This window comes from Schistocerca nitens, chromosome 7, assembly GCF_023898315.1.
Source record: "Schistocerca nitens isolate TAMUIC-IGC-003100 chromosome 7, iqSchNite1.1, whole genome shotgun sequence".
Taxonomy (NCBI): Eukaryota; Metazoa; Arthropoda; class Insecta; order Orthoptera; family Acrididae; genus Schistocerca; species Schistocerca nitens.
Window position 1 is genome coordinate 64,189,875 of NC_064620.1, and position 13,719 is coordinate 64,203,593.

Below are 13,719 nucleotides of genomic sequence, written 5' to 3' on the forward strand. Positions count from 1 at the left end.
GAGGTGCCACCATTGAGCATTTATTGGCACAGCTCGATCTTTCACTTCTAAATGATGGTTCCTTCACGCACTTCAGCATGGTGCATGGTACATACTCCGCCATCGACCTTTCGATCTGTAGCCCTTGCCTCTTACCATCTGTCCAATGGAGTGTGCATGACGACTTGTGTGGCAGTGACCACTTCCCGATCCTTCTGTCACTGCCACCATGTCACTCTTCTGGGCGCCCCAGCAGATGGGCTATGAATAAGGCTGACTGGGACTTGTTTTCCTCCACTGCCGCTATTGAGCCTCTCTCTAGTGATGACATTGCTGCGGTTGTTCAATCGGTCACCACCGGCATCGTTACTGCCGCCGAATCTGACATTCCCCGTTCTTCTGGGTCCCCTCGGCGGAGGGCTGTGCCTTGGTGGTCGCCTGAGATCGCTGAAGCGATTAAAGATCGCCGGCAGGCGCTCCAGCGTCACAAGCGACATCCCTCCATAGACCACCTTATCGCCTTCAAACGGCTGCGTTGCGCGGGCCCGCCTCCTTATCCGCCAAGGCAAGAAGGAGTGCTGGGAGCGGTATGTGTCCACCATTGGCCTCCATGTCACTCCATCGCAAGTCTGGCGTCTACGGCTGTCGGACCCCTGTCAGCGTCCCTGCGCTCTCACTGAATGGAGCAGTTTGTACTGACTCCGACGTCATTGCAAACCGCTTAGCAGAGCATTTTGCTATGAGTTCCACTTCTGCGAATTACCCCCAGGCCTTCCGCTCCAGTAAAGAGCGGATGGAACGTCGGAGCCTTTCTTTTCGCACCCACACTTCTGAATCCTACAATGCTCCATTCAGTGAGTGGGAATTTCACAGTGCCCTTGCTGCTTGCCCTGATACCGCTCCCGGGCCAGATCGCATCCACTGTCAGATGCTGAAACACCTTTCAGTGGACTGCAAGCGACGCCTCCTTGACCTTTACAACCGTCTCTGGGTCGAGGGTGAGTTTCCGTCGCAATGGCGGGAAAGCATTGTCATCCCCGTTTTGAAACCGGGCGAGAGCCCTTTGGAGGTGGACAGCTACCGCCCCATTAGCCTCACCAACGTTCTTTGCAAGCTTCTCGAATGGATGGTGAGCCGGCGCTTGAATTGGGTACTGGAGTCTCGGGGCCTTCTGGCTCCGTCTCAGGGTGGGTTCTGTAAAGGCCGCTCCGCCGCTGACAATCTGGTGAGCCTGGAGTCGGCCATCCGTACTGCCTTTGCCCGCCGTCAGCACCTGGTTGGTGTCTTCTTCGACATGCGGAAGGTGTACGATACGACATGGCATCATCACATCCTTTCTACGCTTCATGGATGGCGTCTTCGGGGCCCTCTGCCGATCTTTATCAGCAATTTTCTGTCGTATCGTACCTTCCGCGTGCAAGTCGCGGCCTCATATAGTTCCTCCCATGTCCAGGAGACCGGTGTGCCACAGGGTTCTGTTTTAAGTGTCTGCCTGTTTTTAATAGCCATTAACGGGCTCGCTGCAGCTGTGGGAAATTCTGTCTCCGCCTCCCTGTATGCTGACGACTTCTGCCTTTACTACAGCTCTACTGGCATTGCAGCTGTTGAACGTCAGCTACAGGGCGCTATCCGCAAGGCGCAGTCTTGGGCTGTAGCTCATGGGTTCCAGTTTTCGGCAGCCAAGACCTGCGTTATGCATTTCTGCCGGCGCCGAATGGTCCATCCTGAGCTGCGGCTTTCCCTTGACAATGAACTTCTTGCTGTGGTGGAGACCCACAGGTTTTTGGGTGTAGTTTTTGATGCCCGGCTGACTTGGCTGCCTCATATCCGGCAGCTTAAACAGGCGTGTTGGCGGCATCTCAACGCTCTGAGATGCTTGAGCCACACCCGCTGGGGCGCCGACCGATCTACCCTGTTACGGCTCTACCAGGTGTTAATCCAGTCCCGTCTGGATTATGGGAGCCTGGCTTATGGCTCAGCAACTCCATCTGTGTTGCGGGTGCTGGACCCAATTCTCCACAGCGGGATACGTCTTGCCACTGGTGCTTTCTGCACCAGCCCTGTGGACAGCATACTAGTGGAGGCAGGTGTCCCTCCACTGCGGTTACGACGCCGACAATTACTGGCTGCTTATGCTGCCCATGTTTTTAGCTTGCCCGGGCATCCAAATTACCATGTCCTGTTCCCGCAGTCAGTCGTCCATCTGCCAGAACGTCGGCCTCAGTCGGGTTGTCCGATCGCCGTACGCGTCAAAGAGCTCCTCTCTGGGCTTGGGTTTTTCCCTGTTCCACCTCCTATCCGGGCACCTCTGCGCACACCCCCATGGTGTGTCCCTCGCCCTTGCCTTCGGCTCGAATTGGCACAGAGCCCGAAGGACTCAGTTCCTCCAGAGGCCTTCCGCCGCTGCTTTTATTCCATCCTGGCCACGTATCAGGGCTCTGGCATTGTTTACACTGATGGTTCAATGGTTGCTGGTCGTGTTGGGTATGCGCTAACTCTAGGGGACCATTCCGAACAACTTTCCTTGCCGGATGGCTGCAGCGTTTACACTGCTGAGCTGGTTGCCATCTTTCGTGCCCTAGAGTATATCCGCTCCTGCTCAGGTGAGTCCTTCGTTATCTGTAGTGATTCCCTGAGTGGTTTACGAGCTCTCAACCAGTGTTTCCCACGTTATCGTCTGGTGATGGCTATCCATGAGTCCCTGCATACTCTTGCCCGTTGCGGCCACTCTGTGGTCTTCGTGTGGACCCCAGGCCATGTTGGGATACCTGGCAATGAGACTGTTGACCGCCTGGCGAAAGAGGCCACTAGTAAATTATCTCTGGAGATTGGCCTCCCGGAGACTGATTTGCGGGCAGTCTTATGCCGCGCAGTTCTTTCAGTTTGGGACGCTGAATGGCGCAATCTGCCCACGCCCAACAAACTCCGTCCAATCAAGGCGATGACGACTGTGTGGCGGTCGTCCATGCGGGTCTCCCACCAGGAGTCTGTTGTCCTCTGCCGGCTGTGCATTGGGCACACTCGGCTGACGCACGGCCACTTATTGCGCCGTGAGGACCCACCTCTGTGTTGCTGCGGCTCCGTTTTATCTGTGGTCCATATTTTATTGGAGTGTCCCCTTTTAGCTGTGCTCAGGCAGTCGTTCGCACTGCCTGACGCGCTCCCTGCCCTTTTAACAGATGACTCTGCTATGGCTGACTTTTACGTTTTATTCGGGCAGGGGGTTTTTATCATTTAATCTAAGTGTTTCTGTTTTATCTTATTGTTTTGTGTTGATTCTGGCCTTTGGCCTCCAGTTTTCAACTGATTTTTTAATGTGTTTTAAGTGGTTGGCTTTTCCTTTTTTATTTCTATGGTCGGCCAACCACCATCACACTCTGTGTGATTTTAGTTCATTTTGTCTGGTCTTTGTCTCAGTTTCTCTTGTTCTGTGTCGTCTGTGCTCTATTCTGTTAATCGTTTTTATTCTCTGTGAGTGTTTGTAGTACTTGGAAAAAGGGACCGATGACCGTAGCAGTCTGGTCCCTTTACTCCCACAAACCAACCAACCTAAGACGTGCCACTAAGGGTCGCGTGTGCGGCCGGCACTGTAAGCAGCATCAGACTGACAGGCGCACAAGCTGTCGATGTTAGCAAGTCGGCACCTTGTATCGCGCCATCTAGTACTGAATGCTTGTAATTAACAGTGACAACAGCCAGAAGCATCGGAACAGGAGTGCACGTAATGTGCTGATTACATTATGTCAGATAGTATGTAACAGATCGAAAGTTGAAAAAAATATTATACTGTAAAACAGGGAGAGAGAGAACAATATTTAAGGCTACAGTATGGGAAGCATAATAGCAATATTCTGTGTTAAGTGACTTTAAGCAAGGGCTTTACACCATCAAAGAAATTTTTATCATGTAATTGTAATTGCTCAGTGAGGATTAAATGGTCATTACAGGAAAAATGTTTGAAAATTTCCAACTGTTCAAGAATATCAAGTGTGAAGCCTTTCTTTTCCGTATGTAAGATACTAATATCATGAACATCTTTAGGTTTGTGTCCTGTGATAAGAAGGTAGTCAGCGAATGACGAATTATGTACGTTCATACCTTTTTTCCCTAATAGATGCTCTTTATATCTAATCGAAAAAGCTCGTGCAGTCTGTCCTATGTAATAAGCTGAGCAAGTGTCACACGTGATTTTTATAAACGCCTGAGTTTTGCAGAGGCGAACGTCTTGGTTTTAAATTATGGATAAGATTATTTTTGCCGGCCGCACATGCAACTCTTAGCGGCATGTCTTAATCAAGTTGTGCATTCCTAGGAAAATTTTATGATGTACAAATATGTTTTTATCTTTAACGTGAGCACTGTTGCTCTAAACCATTTCATAACTTTTTACTCTATGTAAGTATGCTTTCTTTGTCTACTGTACCGTAGCAGTTAGCTATTGATGTAATTTTATTACATATGTTTAATTTAATAATTTTTATATTATTCCAAAACTGTTATAGGTAATGTAAAAATTTTTTACTTCTGATGAAGGCTGCCTTAGAGCAGTTGAAACCTAGGTAAAGTTGAAAAATTTTTACCTGCACAACCGAAGAGCTGTATTTTCAAGTAGTATTATAAATTTCGTCTACGGTTGCTGCATTATCGGCCATGTTCAAAACTGTAACAAAAGTTTTATTTACACCGGGCGCGTTTGGCTTTATTTTAAAGCACTTCAATCAATGAAAAGGAAGTAGACAAAATACATTAAACAAAATTGTGGACTAACAAAAACATTAGGACTTGAATAAACCATCTATCAGTGAAGTGCTCTGAGCTATGTCAAATATAATTTTTGTGTGTGGCACACACAAACAGCATTTATTTGCTAAAACACTGATCAGCCGACACAAACATTTAATATTGTGTTACCTCAGCACAAAACTACGAAAGGTGACTTGGCAATGGAGGAGATAAAATACTGTCCGCTGAAGATTCTTCAAAAGAGAAAAACGCGCCTGGTCTAAATAAGACGCTTATTACAGTTGCAGAAGAGGAATATATTTCAATACCATTGGTAAAACTAAGACTGTGGAACAAAAACAAGGAAGATAACATGAGTGCCATTGTGTAGGTGCCATACCTTTCATTGATTGAAGTGCTTTAAAATAAAGCCAAACGCTCCCGGTGTAAATAAAACTTTTATTACAGTCGCGAAAGATGGAATATTTCTCAATATTACATACGACACCTATGTGGTACTTAAATTAAATGAGATATTGTTATACAGTAAATTTTATATGAAATTTAGGTATCTTGTCCACATTTCATTCTCAACTTTGTGGCAACTAAAATCGAGCATACAGGAAGTATATGCTATGGACTTAAAACTCTGCAAACTTTTCAAAATTTCGTGCAATGGTTTACTACATTTAATGCTGCACAATAACTGCGTTGAACATCGAAACAAAATTAAGTCATTTATGGGGGAAGGTATCAGTTAAGAAGATGTGTAAAAATCATATTTTTGGGCCAAATAGTTTTTGTGAAATCGAATGATAAGTGTGTCAAAGCAGTCAGAACACCATGTGTCTGCACAGGGGAGCAGTGCAGTGATGACAAAATGGCGCACAGCACGGAATGCGGCAGCACGTCTCTGTTGCAGCGAAAGGGTTAATGAAGAGACAAAGCACTAGAAATTTCAAAAAATTACATTCAAATAAATAAAATTCATGATGTAAGACACTCTTTTTTTTTTGTGATGGGCCGTTGCGGACATCACATGACATCCGGTCAAGTTCGTTTGTTGATCCTTTCTATCAGTTTTTTATTACATTAAATAAAGAAAATATTAAGCTCTGCACAGGGTTTGAACTCATAACTTTCACTTAGCAGGCCAATACCTTAACCGTTACGCTAACACAGCTCATCCACAATAACTTTATTATTTGAGATATTTTCACAATTCATTGCACACACATACAAAAACTCAAAAAGTTTTTTTAGGCATTCACAAATGTTCGATATGTGCCCCTTTAGTGATTCGGCAGACATCAAGCCGATAATCAAGTTCCTCCCACACTCGGCATAGCATGTCCCCATCAATGAGTTCGAAAGCATCGTTGATGCAAGCTCGCAGTTCTGGCACGTTTCTTGATAGATGAGGTTTAAACACTGAATCTTTCACATAACCCCACAGAAAGAAATCGCATGTGGTTAAGTCGGGAGAGCATGGAGGCCATGACATGAATTGCTGATCATGATCTCCACCACGACCGATCCATCGGTTTTCCAATCTCCTGTTTAAGAAATGGCGAACATCATGATGGAAGTGCGGTGGAGCACCATCCTGTTGAAAGATGAAGTCAGCGCTGTTGGTCTCCAGTTGTGGCATGAGCCAATTTTCCAGCACGTCCAGATACACGTGTCCTGTAACGTTTTTTTCGCAGAAGAAAAAGGGGCCGTAAACTTTAAACCGTGAGTTTGCACAAAACATGTTAACTTTTGGTGAATTGCGAATTTGCTGCACGAATGCGTGAGGATTCTCTACCGCCCAGATTCGCACATTGTGTCTGTTCACTTCACCATTAAGAAAAAATGTTGCTTCATCACTGAAAACAAGTTTCGCACTGAACGCATCCTCTTCCATGAGCTGTCGCAACCGCGCCGAAAATTCAAAGCGTTTGACTTTGTCATTGGGTGTCAGGGCTTGTAGCAATTGTAAATGGTAAGGCTTCTGCTTTAGCCTTTTCCGTAAGATTTTCCAAACCGTCAGCTTTGGTATGTTTAGCTCCCTGCTTGCTTTATTTGTCGACTTCCGCGGGCTACGCGTGAAACTTGCCCGCATGCGTTCAACCGTTTCTTCGCTCACTGCAGGCCGACCCGTTGATTTCCCCTTACAGAGGCATCCAGAAGATTTAAACTGCACATACCATCGCCGAATGGAGTTAGCAATTGGTGGATCTTTGTTGAACTTGTCCTGAAGTGTCGTTGCACTGTTATGACTCACTGATGTGAGTGCATTTCAAGCACGACATACGCTTTCTCGGCTCCTGTCGCCATTTTGTCTCACTGCGCTCTCGAGCGCTCTGGCGGCAGAAACCTGAAGTGCGGCTTCAGCTGAACAAAACTTTGAGTTTTTCTACGTATCTGTAGTGTGTCGTGACCATATGTCAATGAATGGAGCTACAGTGAATTTATGAAATCGCTTCAATCATTTGTAATAGCCCTGTATATCTCCTTGAGTAGATACTGACATACACTGTTCGTATGACTATGAATTACTCATGCTTCGTCGAAGTACGATAAGAAATAAACAATTACCGCTGTTCTTTATTGCGAAAAAGCGGTTCGTGAGATTGATACAAACACCTTTCCTTGCTATTGCCTGAATTAGGAGGCTTATTGCTTCTTTGGTTTAATTAATTAATAGAATATGAAGCAACTGGTATAAAGAATGGTTTTTCCAAACTTTCTATTACTTTATTTATGACTGAACGTTTCTAAAACTGAAGACACTTGTCCATGCTCTGCACTGCAGTCGTGATCTGGCAACGTCGTTCTCTGTTCATTGGCTGACAGTTTTGTGACGTCAGATGCGCAGAACGAACCTAAACTCGGACGCCGTCATAAATGCCACACACTTTAGTTAGATAGACGCGATCTAGGTCTAAATTTTCCGAGTTATAAACGTTCGAAAACCTGACCAACCACGCTTGATAACGCAAATTCTCTAAATGCAAATTAATTATAAATTCATTCTTCTGTCATTGTAGCCTATCTCTAAATCAGTACAAAAACCTATGTCTCGTTTTTTGTTTACACACAGCTAATCTCGCGTCCTTCACAAATTTAGAACATTCTTTAAACTTAATTATTCTTTCGAAACTGGCCATGAGTGAGAAATGTGGGAGCTGTTATAGGGTAGTGAGAAGAGGGATTTGTTTCCAATCTTGTAGGAAATCATTTCACTGGGTGGGGGGGGGGGGGGGGATGGTTCAGTGCAGAGAATGTTGGGAGAACAGAAGAGGATCTCTCCTGCAACTGCAGAGTATGCAGTAGGAACATTTTGATTGGGGATCACGGAAGGAAAATCTGTGCCCTTCAGGCACAGTTGGAGGAAGCAAGGAAGGAACACATAAAGATCAAGGGAGATAGGGGGGAGGAGGGTGGTTGGGAACTGGCAACTAGTAGGAGGAAAGGAAGAAAGAGAATGTGATCTGACAGTTTTATCAACAACACCAAAAACAGGTATCTACCACTGCCAGAGTTAAGTGGAAAAGAGCCTCAGGTAAAACGAGGAGCAGGAAATGTGCAGCACACTTCAACTGAGGCCAAGAAGCCTAGGAGTCTACAAAGTGTCAGGAAGAAGAAAGTGCTCCTGCTAGGTAGTAACCATGGGCGAGGTGTAGGCCCTCAGTTACAGGAAAGTTTAGGGGCAGTGTACCAGGCCACCAGTATCTTCAAGCCAAATGCAGGGCTAAGTCATGTGATAGAGGACCTATGGTCTTTATGTAAGGACTTTACAAAAGAGGACCATGTAGTGATAGTGGGTGGGGTGGGAAACAGTTTGGACAGGGATGGGGCATATGAAATAGGTGGTGACTTGGGCAAGATAGCTTCCCTCACTCATGGCACCAATGTACACTTTGTTGAGCTGTTCCGGAGTCATCATCGACCACACCTTGATGGAGCTGTGAGGCGAATCAATGTGGGGTTGGGCTCTGAGGACAGTCAACTTTGCTCATGTTTCTCTGGTGCCTGTCAGGACTATCAACAGATGGGGTTTCACTAGGCATGGCCTACACCTAAACAGGACTGGGAAGGGAAGATCGGTACAGCTGATTCATGAAAGTACAGGGGATGGGTCTCGAGCCACACATGGTCAAATACCTGTTGTCATGGATAGGTAAAGTAAGTCTTTTTTAGGATAAATCCAGACAACAGGTTCTCCTGCCTAAAGAGTATCTCCAGCACTTTAAAAAATACTGAAACAACCACTCACAAGACAGATTTTAACACCTCAAATATCACATATACCATATGTCACAAAGAAAAACAAACCATTGGAAAGAAGTGACATGGAACATTTCACAGACTTAACAATCCTCTTTCAAAACATGCAATAAATAAAAAATAAAATACAACTATCAGAAGTTGAGCTCCAATCTTTGAACTGCACAGTAGTTTGTATTACTGAGCACTGGTGTAGACACACAGAAATCTAACATGTAGTATTATCATTGTATGAAAAGTCAAACTCTTACTGCAGAACTACTTCAAGGGTTGGAGGATCATGCATTTATATCAGAAAAGGAACACAGTTCAAATCAAGACATGACCTCAGTATAGTAAGTGAAGACAAACACTTTGAAATATCAGCTGTTGAATTAACAGGGCTTGATATCACCAAGAAATTAATCATTTTGTGTGTGTATAGATCTCCCAGTGGTAGTGTGGACACTTTTTTCAATAAGTTAACAGAAGTTCTAGATAAAGTCTCAAGTACAAAGGTCAACATAATTCTGTGTGGGGACATTAACATCAACACTAACATCATAAATGAATCCAGCAGCACCTTCATAAACATCCTTCAAAGTTTTGGCATGTCCCTATTGGTCAATAGTGCAGCAAAAAGAGTTACCACAATGACTTCAACAGTAATTGACCATGTGGCCACAAATATGGACAGGGAAAAATGTGATGTAGCTGTAAAAGATCTCAGACTATCAGACCGTCTCTGTCAAATAACAACAGTAAAGTCAGGCATAGAATCATTTCCTAAACTACAAGCCTACAAACGACATCAATCAGAAATCAAAATAAAAGATTTTTCAAAAGAACTAGAAAAACAAAGCTGGGATGAAGTGTGTAAGGAAACCAATATGAATATGAAATTCTCTAAATTCTCCACATTATTTAAATTGAACTTTGAAGAGGCATTTCCAAAAGTATGCATGCCTGTATCAACATCCCACAAACACAGATGGATAACAGCAGGTATTAAGAAGTCTTCCCAAACATTTAAACACCTCAGTTCCATTAAAAAGATTCACAATGATCCAGAATTCTTAAATTTCTATCACAGATACAAAAAGATCTATAGGAAGGTGCTGATTGCTGCAAAAAAGTCATTTTATGACAAAATAGTATATAATGCAGAGAATAAAAGCAAAGCAGTCTGGGATATTATAAAAAAGGAAACGGGGAGAGGCAAACAAATGCAGAATAACATACTGCTAAGGGAGGGGGATAAAGTAATAAATGATCCACAACACTTAGCAAACTATGTTAATGACCATTTTTCAAGTATTGCAAGGAAGTTACAGCAAAAATTCCCCAAAACAAATATAACACCTGTACATAATGTTGCACTAAATACAATGATGTTACTTCCAACCACAGAGAATGAAGTCAATAAAACTGTTCAAACACTAAAGAATAAAAAGTCATGAGGCTTAGATGAAGTACCAATGTGTGTACTGAAACAATGCATAGGGACTATTCAAGGCCCCTTAACAAATATAATAAATGAATCCTTCACCTCAGGGCATTTCCAGAGGAGTTAAAACAGGCAAGAGTTGTACCTTTGCTTAAGAAAGGTAATGTAGAAGACATAGAAAATTACTGGCCCATGTCCCTGCTGTCACCATTCTCAAAAATAGTAGAAGCAATTATGAAAGACAGGTTAATGAATTACCTGAATAAATACAATCTTTTAAGTGAATCACAGTTTGGTTTCCGAAGTGGCAAAAATACGGAGTCAGCCATAGTAGAATTCACAAAAGTTGTACTTGATGCTCTTCATAAAGATGAGTGTGTCACAGGCATATTTTTGGATCTTTCTAAGGCGTTTGATACAGTCGACCACAAGATTCTATTAAATAAATTAGAAGCATTAGGAATAAAAGGGGTAGCTCATGACTGTACCTAACAGATAGGGTACAAAGAGTAGAGATAACACATACTTCAAATAGATCTAAATATTTAGCAAAACACTTATCAGAACCCAAAATACATTAATATAGGGGTTCTGCAAGGTAGCATATTAGGACCAATACTGTTCCTCATATACATCAATGACTTGCCCAGTAGTGTTACTTATGGTGAAAAAATCATCTTCGTTGATGACAGCAATATTATAGTCACTGAGAAAACAAGAGAACTCCTTGCCGAGAAAGCGAATGAAACTCTCAAGGAAGTTTATCTTTGGTTAATAAGTAATAAAGTGACATTGAACATAAAGAAAACTAATGCCATGAATTTCAGTTTGAAGAGGAAAAATTACAATGTTAAATTAAATGTAGATGGCACCTCTGTAGACTGTGTAACAAATGCTGAAATTATAGGAATGAATATTGATTCTCAGTTGAAGTGGTGTGAACACACAAAGTTACTTGCAAACAGAATGTCATCAGCATGTTATGCCCTTAGAATCCTATCATCAGTGTGTAACGTGCAGCGTCTTTTAGTTACGTATTATTATATGTACACTCAATTCTTAGCTATGGCATTCTTTTTTGAGGAACAAATGCACAGAATATGAACACAATTTTAAAACTCCAGAAAAGAGCCATAACAATAATAACCAAAAATACTAGTCAAGCTCATTGTAAAGATCTGTCCAAAACATTGGGGTTTTGAACTGCTCCATGTGAATACCTTAACCAGTACACATAAAAAATAACATTGGTAATTACTGCACAAACACCTCTGTCCATGACCATGCAACAAGAGATAGACTCAACCTACATTTACCAAGAAAAAATAAACATAAAACTCAAAACAGCATTTTCTACCAAGGAATAAAACTGTACAATAAATTACCAAAAGAGATTAAAGAAATTGTAAAAATATACTTATTTAAAATGGCAGCTAAAAAGTACCTGTTATGCAATATATTTTATACATTGAAGGATTACTAAGCTAAAACAGAGTAGGGGTTTGATAAAAAAATATTATACTAATAAATAATAATAATGATTATAAAAAGTCTTACATTCCACATAACATCTTCACTTTGTTTTTTTCCTTCTTTTTTTTCCTTTGTAGAAATACGTAACCCTAAGGTATGCATGGCACGGTACTAACACCTCTTCCTCTTTCTGAGCTCAACATCTCACTCATTATGGAGGGATGCTGACTCATTTTTTCAGGATAGCAAATGGGGAGTTGCGGTACAGAAAATGGCCCAGAGATCACCTGTGTGTGTGTGTGTGTGTGTGTGTGTGTGTGTGTGTGTGTGGTGAGTGAAGTGTTATGAAACAATGTGTGTATAATGTGTGCAATGACTGATAGTGAGATATGAGTGAACAAAGTGGCATTACATTATTTAATAAGTTATTTGTAAAAAAAGTATTGTATACCAGGAGTAAATCTAATGATTGTCACTAACTAGAAGTCTGTAAATATATGTGTATACAAATTAGCTTATTTTAAATTGATCTAAATTTGTAATACTTTGACATGCCCTATATCCTTGTAAAAAGAGATCTACGGATGAATAAAGCTACTACTACTACTACTACTACTACTACTATTTTTAATGCAGGGACAATGACAATGTAGCAAGAGCATACTTGTTGCAGTGGGCTGATTATTAAACTACTGGGTTGCACTGTGGCACTAGTCGATAAATATTTACATGTGTCTTTGGAGCAATAGTCTACAAAGGAGAATCCTTACAAATCACTTGTGTGGCCCATCTTAGAATATTGTTCAAATGTGTGGTGAAACACAACAGACCAGAATGGGAAGCAAGCTGAACACCTCACTACCACAAATCTTTAGTTCACTAAGGGCTAGCCACAATCTAGACTCCAGTAGTCTCATAAGAATTAATTGATCTATTTTTTGTATCACCTTAGTACAATAAACATACCACATGCAAACATTCCAAATTAAATGTGAACAAGATAACGTCAGAAACATACGAAGTAGTAATTTCCATCTAATGTAATATGTAAAACACTTTGAAGTACTAATATATGAAACCCATAAAACTGAGACAATTGGTAGGAACATCTGAAATTGTTGTATTCTGTTTTAATTGACATATAATGAAAAGTGTAATATCAAGTTGCTCATTTTTATTAGCCGAAATACATAAAATAATGTTCAGAATGTTATGTTAACTGCTATTATCCATCTTTATAAGCAACTTATGTTTTAAATTTTACTGATATTTGAAGCAATTATTGACTTTAATGAAATAATGAAACATAACTCATGTAAAAAATCGCCAAAAGATACTCTGTGCAGTAAAATACAAAATTACTGTAAATTTCAACGAAAGATCTGTTAAAATGTTTGTTGAAGATATGGTAGGAACACCATCCCTAATTTTGTTTTTGTGAAATCAAAGATTAATAATCAGCATTGGTGGCCGAAGACTTCCGGCATAAGAAGTCGCCCTCATTCTGCCAACGGCCTTGTCGAAGAGGGCGGAGAAGCAGACAGAGGTTCAGGGCACTCTCTTGCCCTCGGAGTGAGAACTGCCCCTAAGGTCAGAAGAATCAGCAATGATCAACAGCATGAGGATGCAGAAGCCAACGGAAACCACTGCATTAAAGACACATGTGTATCCATGGGACATGTGGCCTGTAATTGAAAAAGTGTTATAATGATCTCTCCATTGACAAAAGATTCCTGAATAGTCCCCCATTCGGAACTATGGGAGGGGACTGCCAAGGGGGAGGCGACTATGAGAAAAAATTGAATAATGTATGAAAACATAATGTACTACGAGTCAGGGCATAGAAT